Source organism: Adiantum capillus-veneris, chromosome 1 (assembly GCF_014529385.1).
Source record: "Adiantum capillus-veneris isolate H3 chromosome 1, ASM1452938v2, whole genome shotgun sequence".
Taxonomy (NCBI): Eukaryota; Viridiplantae; Streptophyta; class Polypodiopsida; order Polypodiales; family Pteridaceae; genus Adiantum; species Adiantum capillus-veneris.
The window spans coordinates 31,968,796-31,981,691 of NC_140931.1; the positions used below are offsets into that span (position 1 = coordinate 31,968,796).

The following is a 12,896-nucleotide window of genomic DNA, read 5'->3' on the forward strand; positions in this document are numbered from 1 at the left end:
GCTCTCCGTCTAGTAAACCTCCTCATCGAGTTTCTCAAGCTCAACAAGAGGAGATTATGCAGCAAAAGTGCATGAGTTAGTTGGAGAAAGGCATGGTTAGGCCTATCTCATCTACATTTTGTTTACCAGTGTTATTAGTGCAAAACAAAGATGACACATATCGCACTAAATAGGATCACTATCAAGAATAGGTTTCCCGTTCCACGGGTAGAAGACCTATTTGATAAGCTACAAGGATTGACCTACTTTAGTAAGATTGACCTAAAAAGTGGCTACCATCAAATAAGGATAGCTGATCAAGATATTGTAAAGACCGCATTTCGCACTACGTTTGGTCTTTAAGAGTACATTGTCATGCCTTTTGGCTTGACCAATGCACTAGCCACATTTAACCGCTTGATGGAGAAGCTATTCAGGCCTCATCAAACCTTTATTAGAGTGTTCTTTGATGATATAATCATCTACTCTAATTCATTAGGCGAACACAAGCAACACCTCTAGATAATATTTCAAGTTTTACGAGAGAATAAGCTTTATATAAATCGAAAGAAAAGTGATTTTTTCTTGCAAGAGATTCAGTATTTAGGTCACATTGTCTCTCAAGATGGCATCCAAATGGATCCATCAAAGTTAGAGGTAATAAAAGGATGGCCTAATCCAAGGAATTTGCATGAACTAAGAAGTTTTATAGGTATGTGTGCATACTATAGATGCTTCATAGAAAAGTTCTCACAAATCGTAGGACCATTACATGACCTAACAAAGAAAAACGTTAGGTATATATGGTCCACCAAGGAGAACAATGATTTCAAAAAGCTTAACGAGAAGCTTATCTCTCAACCTGTGCTTACACTGCCGGATCTCTCAAAGCCATTTGAGGTCCAATGTGATGCTTGTGGTGATTGCCTTGGAGCTGCTTTGCTCCAAGAAGGGCATGCCATAGCCTATGAAAGTCGAAGGCTCAACCCTGTTGAGCAAGCTCTAGGCATAAATGACAAGGAACTCTTAGCTATTCTACATGCTCTAGACTCGTGGAAGCACTATTTATTGGGGACTCCTTTCATTCAGCGAACGGATCACCAAAGCCTTAAGTACTTCATGACGCAGACCAAGCTCTCCAACAAACAAATGAGGTGGGCAAATTTCCTTTTGCATTTTCATTTTCATATTGCTCACATTGTTGGCAAGCATAATCAAGTAGCCGATGCACTCTCAAGAAGATCGAGAGTAAATGGGGTATCCATAGCAACTCACAACGATGTATCTTCTACGATAGATGAGTATGCTATCGATCCCAATATTAGAGATGTGATTTCAGCCCTTGCATTAGGGAAGAAGGAAGAAGGAAATATACTATGCGTTACTAACTTACCACATGAGAAAGTAATGTATAAATCTTATGCTCCTCCTTATGCGAGGCATAGAGGGATTCAGTCTATCCTAAAATGGATAGAAACATATTTCTATTGGCCTACCATGAAAGCAAACATACAAGAGTATGTTTAAAAATGTGTGCTATGCCAAAAGATGAAGTTTGATAGAGGGAAGCAACCTGGATTGCTTCAACCCTTTGCCAATCCCTAATTCACCATGGGAGAGCATATCCATGGATTTTATTTTTAGATTGCCGAAGTCTATCCATGGGAATACCCAAATATGGACGATAGCAGACATGTTTAGCAAACAAGTACATTTCATACCTGTCAAAAAGACTATCAAGGCCCATCAAATGGCAACCCTCTTTATATCACAAATCTTCAAGTACCACGGCTTGCCAATGTCCATAGTGTTGGATAGAGATCCTAGAATGACCAATAATTTCAGGAAGGGTCTCTTTGAGAATTTAGGTACAAGGCTAAACTTCTCTTTGGCCTATCATCCCCAAACAGATGGCCAAAGTGAAATAGCTAACCTAACAATTCTTGATCTACTAAAATCTTATGTCACAAAAGTAGATCAAAAGTCCCAATGGGAGAAGTACTTACCCTTAATGGAGTATCCTTACAATAACACTGTATATACTTCCACGGGAAAAACACCTTTTGAGGTGATAGAGGGAAGATAAAAAAGTCCCATGCTACTCAAGGTACATGGGAAGATCTTCGCTGCAGATGAATATAGCCGAGACCTGCAAGAATCTTTCCAAAAGATTAAAGATGCTATATCCATCTCCCAACAAAGGCAAAAGGCTACTGCTTAGCCTAGACGAGCCCTAGCTTTTAAACAAAATGATTGGGTCTTGCTTAAGTTTCCCAAGGCTTGATTAAGGCACACAATGGGCAATAATCCTTCAGGGCACCAAAAGTACTATGCTAAGTTAGCAAAAAGGTACTATGGTCCCTTTCAGATTCTTTGGCCAATCAATGAGATGGCCTATCAACTTAAGTTGCCCAATCATTGGATCATACAAAATGCTTTCCACATGAGCCTACTAAAACCTTATAAAGGAGAGCCACCTTCAGAAGCAATCATTGAAGGCCCATCGGAGATCGAGGACCAAAAAGAGGTGCTGCAGCCCGAGTCCATTCTCCGACATGAAGACAAGGTATTATGAGGTGGTAAGACTATCCGACAATATCTTATCAAGTTTACAAATTATCGTTTTGAAGATGCTAGATGGATGCAAGGCATACAATTAAAGGATAACCTAAACCTTGTCAATGCTTACAATGATTCCCTAGAGTAAGAAAATGTAAATATGTAAAAATGAACAAATTTTTTGTCTTATAAGACTCTCTTTTTATTTATTGTGCACAAATTTTAATAAGTATGCATGCTTAAGATCATGTTTGTGGAGACAACATCTCTCTAACACCAAGTAGACCTTGTCACTCTGCTATTATGGAAGATTGATACGGAGTAATGTACAGACACGCTTGCGGCGGGCAGCTAAGGCTCTGAAGCACCAAATAGACTAGTCATCCATTCTAGAATGGTGTCGTAGGGTACAATAGGGGTCCTCTATCCGCTAGCAAATGGACTAATGACTAGGCTTTATCTTCTCTACCTCATAGTTGAGGATGACTATGATTTCAAGAAAGAGGCAATGTCATAAAAACTAATATCTAATTCTCCGAACTGATTTTTGCATGTTAAACTGATCATTTAATATGGGGAAGAACCAGGGGAGTAAAAGCTAGAATATTGGTAAGGCTGCCAGACCGGTCTTTGCAGGGATCCAAAGGAGGGAAAATAGGGATCCAAAGGGGGACAGTCTGCAAAAGAGCGATGTGCTTCAATGGGGCTAAAAAGACCTACGGTTAAGTTCCATTAAGACTTCCATAGGCTAAAGTTCCAAAAATTAACTCAATTATCCAATGGCCAATGCAAGGGGAAAATTGGATGGTCATGGGAAGACTAAAAAGTCTTCCCACATCCCCAGGAAGGAGGGGGCGAGCCCTTTTAGTAGGGGATGAGAGAGAAACACACACACACACACACACACACACACACACTCACACACTCCAAAGCTCCCCCTTTACACAAAGGGAATATTGGACACATGTTAGGCTACTAGGTCAGTTGCCCCAAGCTCCCCTCAAATCCTATTGGATGGCCGTAGAGGTGGACCAATGAGAGGCTAGAGTAAACTTAGTCTAATCAATTTAAAAATTCTTGATAAAAGAACCAATAGAAATTAAGCTCCCTAGAAGACTATTAGACAATCTACCAAGGGGTCCAATAAGCATTCAATAGCCCAATGGCTTGCATGATTCCTATTGGCAAGAAGACTAAGAGGTCCAATGATATATTTTTTGAATTACTCAATTACCTAAAGCTCTCAAAAAAGGAAAAAGGGGGACACTTGTCAAAAGGCTATCAATTATGCTTCTAATTTGTGATTAACTAAGCTTTACAGGAGCCAATGGGAGGCCAGGATGAGAAAATAACAAGAGGGTTCGACCAAGGTGAGAGAGGGGGCTGCATTTTAGTCTAACACAATGCTCTATACACACACACACACACACACACACACACACACACACACACACACACACACACACACAACTCATGTGTGTAAGAAGAACTCCATCTCCTTCTCCAAGCATTGAGAAGTAGAGGCCTACACCAACAACTCTTGGCTATGGAATGCAAATCCAACCAAGAGTCAAGCTTCAATGGAATGCTTATCTCCTCTACCATGGTAATTACTCAGCTAAGCTTTGCTCTTAGAGTGATTATGTGAGGAGAATACTTCTTTCTTGTAAGATACATCTTCTTCCTCTCAATCTATTCTCATTCCTTGCTAGCTCTCACCATTTTTGAAGGTGTGTGAGGTCTTGGGACTAAGGCTAGGGACACTAGGTGTGTTTTTCAAGTATAATTTGGTGCATGAAGATTTCATCTTCATTGCACCAACGAGTTTTGTCAAGGAGTACAAGAATTGTATTGTACAAAAGTCTCCTTCGATGGGAGAAGCTATAATACAAAGCCTTTATGGAGGGGGGACTGACTCCATGTAAATCCGGCCCTCATATGTTGTCAATTGTTCTATTTCTCTCTCTTTTTAAGTATTGTCAAATGTTAAATTAGCTATATGTAAATTAAATGCCAAATTAGCTAGATGTAAATTGCTTTGTTGCTTTGTCAAATTAAGTAGTCTCTCTATGCTTGTTAGGAACTTATTCTTAATGAAATGCTCACTATGTTATCAATTTCCGCTACACACAAGTTACTAGTGCAATAAATGTTACTTTTTTTTTTTTGGGGGGGGGGGGGGGGGGGGGCACGGAGGCAACGGAGATGACAAATGTTGGGCAGGAACATGCGGATCAGGAACTGGTTGGCACACAGAGACCGAAGATGTTTAAAAAATAATACATGGTTCGCTCTGAAGGCATACACGACATAGTGGTGGCTTGGCTTACTATAAAATGCTCTCTTGCAGAGAGGCTTTTGGGAGTTCGAATCCGCCTATATTGGGTGGGTTTGACTCCGTAAGCCTTGCAAGACAACTATGCTCCAAAAAGCCCCTAGTTTTAGTGTTTTACATTTGAAAAAGCAAATAACTCATGATCAAAAAATAAAACGCTAAAAAAATTGGTTATAATTGCAAGAAAACACAAGTTCTTCTACAACCCCCCCTTTCTTCCTTTTGTAATACTTCCCCTATTCAAGGCTCACCAATTCTTTTTCCCAACCCGAGACAAAAAGGGCACACTTAAAATTCTTTTGGTTGTCAGGTCATAATTTGAAGGATTTACCGATTTTTACACGAACTTGTAAGATTTCACTAGTTTTGACAACTTCTATATATGACCATGTTATTCTGTCTCGCTTGTGGACTCATTAGCAAAATGGGGGCTGACAGCCAGTGAGAGCTCCTGTTTAATGATAGAATTGTGGGCTCCTTTGAGGTCAAAAGGTCTATTAAGCAGGGATGCCCCTTGGTCCCCCTGCTTTTCACCATCGGATCTCCTGGAGAAACTGTTCGTAGATGATTCACTCCTCTTCTTGAAGGCCCAGGTTGTCAATGCTCTGGAAATTGTTCAAATGTTATCGTGGCCTTGGGTTCCAAGTGTAATATTGAGAATTCAAGGCTAATCTCCCCATTGGAAAACGACTCCTTTGACCCTTCTGATTCGTCAGATGAGATGCTCTCAAAAGGGAATATCTTAAGGCACCTGGGGGCCCCTTGGGGTGGATGTAACTCATAATAAACAAAGATTTCATTGGGTCCTTGAAAAAGTCAGAACAAAAATGAGAAGGTGAGAGTATGCCCTTCTCCCATTCTCGAGCCAATTTAATAAGATAAATTCATTTATGCTCCCCTATATTGTCTTCACTAGCCCACTTCTCATGATGGCTAAGTGACAATGGAAAGAGTTCTTAAAACTAGTAAAACGATTTCTATGGAAAAAAACACAAAATTCTCCACACCATGGTAGTGGGCCAGATGGGAGTCGGTCGTTGGATCAATGGATCAAGGAGGTCTCGAAATTCTTAACCCAATTTCTCATGCTGAGACTAGTTGCACCAAATTTGTGGGCTTATTGGCTAAACATGAACAAGCTTGGCATATCATGATCAAAGATATGCTAGATGCAGCTAAAATTGGTTTGAAAGGGGGTAAGTGGAAAGGATTAGAGTTTCACGACAAACTCTTAGCCCCGATATGGTCTAGCCTAAGTCTGGGGGTCATCTCAAGGGAACTGATAAATAAGTGCAAAAGAGTAGCTGGGGATTTGGAACGGGTGGAAGAAACCAGGTATTTCAAGAACTCCATCTTGCACTAGTCCCCCTGGCTCTCTAACATTGTAGGACAATCATAAAGCTCTTATTGGATAGAAAATGCCAGGATAGTGAATAATAAGGGGCTGAATTGGCTAGCTCACTTCCAGGATGGTAACAATATGAGTTGGAAAACTATTGACTTTCTCACAACTCCATATCAATTAACTCCCTTTTCACATTAAGTTATTGACTTTTATACACCTAGGGCTTTCTAAAATGGACCTTTATAGATATCCTGAGAGAATTACAACTCAGGGAATTGACCTCTTACTCTAGAATCAGGACATACACAGTACAAATGTGATATTCGGCCAGGTGGGCATCCGTTCAATCAATCCACCAATAGAGATACCCAACTAAACTAGATTATCATCCTCCACGTTAGAAGAGGCATGATTTTTGCAAACCACATTAGCTCTGTCATGCATGTATTCATCAACAACGTTATATCATTTGCATGACCACTTGCGATCATTTCTTGAAATTGCATTATGTGCCTTGTCGTCTCTATATTGCTTACTGATCCTTGCCCACTTCTTCTGCATGCATGTCCATCCTTGTTGCAATCTACAAAAATAGAGGCAAAATTTGTCGCCACCTTGCCCCAAAGGTCCACGCCTTGCTTTAGCATTTTTCTATAGTCATCATTCATCCCTCCTCTAATGTGTATCAAGCACTCAACCCAAAAGTCCTTCCAAATCACTTTGTGTCCAGTGTCATCATCCTCTTCTTTGTCAAGCGCTCAACCCAGAAGTCCTTCCACATCACTTTGTCTCCACTGTCATCATCCTCTTCTTTCACATTTTCTTTTATCTTGCTAGTCTTTCCTCTTTTAGGAGCACTACCATCCATATCCACCTTGCCCTCCTTTGTGAACGGATTATGAGATTTCTTGCATGGCTTTGAAGAGTTTTCCTACACATCCTCCCCAAATAGAAACTTGTCATTTTCTTGCCCTTTGGATGTGGTTTCTCCGCCGGCGAGAACGTCGGGCATAGTTGGAATACGGGATGGCCCAAATAATATAGGGGAGCCAGGAGATGTGAAGGAAATCATTGCACTGAACCCATGGGGAGGCATTCCATACGACATGGAGATGGGGGACAATGAGCTATGTTGAGAATAAGGCAAGGGAGTAAACATGGTTGCGAAAAGGTGAAATCTAAATCGGCTTGGTGCTTGTTGGGCCATTTTTTGGGATAACTTGCACACCATATGCAAGAGAATGAGAAGTTGTTTATGTAGGACAACACCTTTTGGTGTAACATCACACAATTGTAAAAGAAGAAATCCAATGCAAAAGAGCTCATTATTAACAAAAAGCAGTTCACCGTATAAACATTGTTTTTATGCTATCACTAGTCTCTTTCATTCGTATGAAGATTCCAAATTAAATTGATCCACATATACAATGTGTAATTCCCAAGTGTGTGTGTGTGTGTGTGTGTGTGTGAGAGAGAGAGAGAGAGAGAGAGAGAGAGAGAGAGAGAGAGAGAGAGAGAGAGAGAGATTTTATTATTGTCCTCAGAGGTCAAATATGACCTATGGGATCAAAGTTACATGTGATGTAGTATATGTGTGGCTAATGAGTGATTCTCAAGGCTCCAAAATTGTGGTGATGAGAGTCTCAATGGAGAGCCCATGTTGTGGCTGGGAGAGAAAAGTATGTAGGTCTAATTCATGACTAAGATTGTGAGGGAAGCAAGTTCAGACGTGACCAAAATCTGAGCACTCTAGTATAGTGTGGTACTCAGAGAATCTCGAACTTACAGTGAGCATAATGTGCACAATCAATTTGACTCTTCTCCATTTTCCCAATGCCCTGTCTTGCATTGAAGGGAGTGGGAGCTAAGCCGAATGGCTACGATAGTCCGTATCAGTGGATATGCTCAAGCATGTAAGGATGAGTACGGTTTCCTCTTTCAACGAAGAACATGATTTTGTAGTTGGGGGCAAATGTGTGGTGTAATGTATGAAGCGTGACCCACCGGATTCCTCCCAAGCTGTGATACATGGCATTGTAGAAAAGCCTCATTCACTTGGGAGTCTATTGAGGCATCATGTAGCAAGTGTAATTCATCCCATCTCCCAAACCACTTCTTTATGTCTTGCATCCATCCCGTGCTCAAGATTAAGCTTTTATGAGTCTTTTGAACTTTTTTGCTTGCTTCCCACGCAATTGTAGGAAGTCGATGTGAGGGGTTTTGATGCATCTTTATCATGTACTCCACAACCCTTTCCATGCCCATAACCTCAATTGAAAGAGATCCCGACTCAAGAAGTAGGACCATATATGGTGTTTGTGTTTTAACTTGGAGAAAGTTTGTAAATTTTTTTTCAAACTCTTTCCAAGTAGACTTTGAGATGCTCCCTCCCCACACTTTTACTCCATAAAGAAGAATTGGCATCACCAATGTAACACCATATTGGTGAATTTGGAAATTTTCCAATTCTCACTCTCGAAATAAGCTTAAGATTTGACCACATGGCCAAATCTTAGCCAAAACATTGAGAGCATGGGTCAGAAGACCTTTTCATGTACTACCTTGTAAAAGTCTTTGGTCTTAAGAGATTTGTCCATATGGCCAAAACTTCAAGACATTGGTGATTCCCAAATTGGTTCTAAAGTCTCAAACTCTCTAATATGGTGTTATGTGTCAAAAAGGTACTTCTTGAGAATGCAACACTTGATGTTTCCCACATTAAACATGTTCTCAAATGCATAATATGCTCTCTTTTTGGATTCCAAATGACTCATAGCACGTTCATGCCACTTGTGATTAGCCGGAACCTCAAGGCCAAGGTATTTAAAGCTCTTGACTACTTCACTACTTGACTACTTCAAGTGTCTCATTGTTGTACACAATGCATGGCTTCTCCTCATGGTTGGTTTTCACAAGCATAACCTTTGTTTTGGGTTCATTCACAATCAACTGACTATGCAAGCAAAAGTTTTCAAGGACCATCGTAAGCTTTTGTGCATCCTCTAAAGTGTGTGCTAGAAGCACTACATCATTTGCATATAATAAAAGCATGATTGATGCATTGCAAATAGTGACCTCTTTGTTGGAATTAGGGTTGCATGAAAACACACACATCTTGGAGAAGACAAAGGAAGCATAAGGCACACAACAGAAAGTGTATTACTTAGTGTGCAATGGAAAGATAGATAGCCCTAGAATGATGGACGTATATACAATGCACGGGGGAAAAAAACCTCCTAGTGATGGAAAAAATGCCCCAGCAGCCCTAAGTGTGTTCACACACATCACTACCACATGTATACATTGGTAACAAATCCCAAAATACATCATTCACAAACATATTTGACAGGTGCTTCAAGAGACGGCAAAGAAGCAACCATGTCAGATTTTTGTAAACGCAACAAACTGGAAAAATTCAGATGACGAAAACGTGCATGCCAAAGTTTCCCATCTAAAATAGCCTTTGAATCCAAAACTATAGTTACAAAATTCTACCCACACTTGTCATACAAAGAGAGCTTTTACAGCCCACGACATAAAATGCCAAATGCAATAATTTCATCACCAAAATTGAGATAATGTCCCGTACATCTGTCATCCACAAATTTGACTACAAGACCAAGTCTAGCAAGTGCAGATACATACAAAATATTCTTCTTGATTCTAGGTATACAAAGTGCATCAACAAGTGTGAAAGAACTGCCATTTGCAGGAGTAAGCATAATGTTTCCTACTCCCTGAATCAGATAAGAGGCATTTTTGGCACAAGTGACTAAATTCCCATGAGAGACAGACCTTTGAGCACCCCCAAAATTTTTGTTGACGTGCGATGGCTCGCCGAAGCTCACTAAAATCATAGAAAGTGAGCAGGCGTATGCTGGAGCTGTTGGCAACTAAGCTCGAGAGGATGCAACTTGCTATGATATCAATTGTTAGAATTAGGGTTGTAGAAAAGCACACATAGCTTGGAGAAGACGAAGGAAGCTTAAGGTACACAACAGAGAGTGTATTACTTAGTTTGCAATGGAAAAATAGATAGCCCTAGAATAATGGGCTTATATACAATGCATGGGGGGAAAAAACCTCCTAGTGAGGGAAAAAATGCCCCAACGGTCCTAAGTGTGTTCACATACATCACTACCACATGTATATGGTAACACTCTTCAATGCCTTCTTCTTGCATGAAGTCAAGTACCATTTGTTTCTATTGATCGATGCATAGACCAAAGAGAGTTGCTGACAATGAACATCTTTGTTTAATCCCAATAATGCTTGGAATTTTTTCTAAAATTCCTCTTCCCATGTGCAATGACATCATAGATTCGCGCAATCACAACAAGCATAAACTTACTTGGCACTTGGAGTTCTTACATCCTTCTCCACAAATTGTTACGTGGAATCATATCAAAGGCTTTCTTAAATTCCACAAAGCAACAATACAATCGCTTGCCTTTCAAGACTGTCCTCTGTAAGAACTCGAAGAGTGACAAAATGATCAATGGTGCTATGGCGTCGACGAAAACCCACTTGTCCTTTTGCACTCTTGCCATTTTCTTCAGTCCAATCACTCAATTTTATTTCTATTATGCACCAAAACAACTTTACCACCATAAGAGATTCATCATTATTTTACATTCTTTACATCCCCTTCTTTATGCAAAGGCTTGGCCCAATTAGTACTCCAATCACAAGGCATACCATGTTGACGTACAAGGTTGAACATATCACACATCCACTTATGTGTGAAATCTCCCATCCATTCAATCATTTTAGCTTGATACCTTGAGGATCTCCCGCGTTGCAAGTGCTAACTTTTCGAGCCCGTCGCACACATTCTCAATAGTAAAAAAAGAGGGCATACATGAGAGTAAACCATAAATTGGTATTTTTTCAGGATTGGTTGCTCACATAGTTGCCTACAATGTGTGTACATATCCACAAGACTCAAGTTACCAAAACTCTCAACCCGCTTGCCTCTCAAGTTTCTCCAAAATCTCCACATGCACATGTCTTTGCTGTGACTTGAAAGAATTGATGCTCTATTTCCCATCTTCTTCTCATTTTTTTGAATCAATGCCTTGTATGTATGCAAATGAATTTGATAGTTGTCTTTGTCTATATTTGCATCAAGCTTTATCAAGGACTTTTGAGCTTCTTGACATTCTTTATCAAACCACCTTTTGCGTGATCTATCTTTGTTGCTACCTTTATGGAAAAAAATTCTTCGACACAAAAGCAAATAGCTTTCTAAGCTTCCCATTTAGTTTCCAATGATGCATTATATTGAAGATATGTTATACATAACTTTTGCTCAACCATTTCAATATACCTCTACTATTGTAAGGTCGGCTTGCTGTTTGAGGGCCACCAATCAGGATGGTGCTATTGGAGAGGAAGAATGAGAAGAAAGACGTTCTCAGAGTAAAGCTAGAGAGAGAAGTTGTTGAGAGTGGTGCTATATTTTGAGCTAGCACTGAGTGTGATGAGGCTGGCCATCTTTATGAGGTAGATGGCCTTGAGGGGCTTCCAACTCATCATTTTAAAATTTGACTAGAATGGGAGCTAGTCTCTTCAGACAGTTTATTCCAGTGTTAGAGTTCAAAGCTACTGTTATCTAGGCAGTTCTGTTAGTGAGGACTAAAACAAAGTACTGGACTGAAATAGAGAACTGAATTGGAATGATATACTGAAATGAAAGACACAACTGAAAGACTGGAAATGGTATTTGTAGATTCAAAGATCATTACCCTAATGAATAACCAGTACAGAGTACAATAGGCTTAAGCTCAGATGATTACAGGGTGAATCTAGAAGCTAATAGCTCGTAAACCAAAAGTGTTTAGAAAGCCAAAAGCCAAAAAGTCAAGAAGCGTGATAACAGTGTAGCGGGTCCTATTTATATCTCTCTAGAGTTACCACAATAACTGCATACAGTAATTGTGGTAATTACTATCATTGCAGCTGTTCCCCTTCCCTTTGGTCAGCCTCCTAAGGGGCAGTTCCCGCCTGCTGAGACTATCCTCACCTTCTACATCCTTCCCTCCTTTCTTGAATTTTGGTATAACTCCAAATTTTTGAAAATAATCCACCGCCTGATTCTGTTTTGGTGTTGAGAAAACCATCTGGTTTTTAGATTTGGCCGCCGATGTTCCTCATGATATTACTCTTTCGATATTGCCAACTTTTATACCATACTTCATGCTTGTTGAGTGCTTGACACCCATATAGTTGTAATTCCAAGGGTGCCCAACCAAGGAGATTCTAGTTTCTAGCTGGGAAAATCCACCATCTAATTCTGATATGGAACTACCCGGTATTCTTCCACTGCACTGAACCCACTTCCTCTTGCCCTTCTTCTGTGTTGGTGCCTCAAAAGTCCCAGTGCCAACATTGTCCTTCTAGATAAGTCTATAAATGGCCTCTTGCTCAAGCTGATTCCACCTTTCAGTGGACATCTCAAATTCATAAGGCGTGGGGGCGTTGTAGGTTTTGGTGTCGAGATCATACAAACTACGTTTGCCCTTTGTCAAACTTTATGACTATGCAATGCTGTGTGGATCCATCCCTACAGAAGAGGCCAATTCGTCTTAATTCTAGCTTCAAAGAGAATCTCAACCATCTCTCTGTATTGTGGTCCCAATCCTGGTTTGGCAGTGATATCCTTCTCAAGAATCTTGA

The 12,896-nt window shown here is 40.2% G+C and overlaps 1 pseudogene; it reads right to left on the minus strand.

Annotated features, from left to right (window-relative positions):
* Window positions 1-6,590: 6,590 nt before the first annotated feature.
* On the minus strand, window positions 6,591-7,377 carry LOC147464510 (uncharacterized; annotated as a pseudogene).
* Between the last annotated feature and the right edge of the window lie 5,519 nt (window positions 7,378-12,896).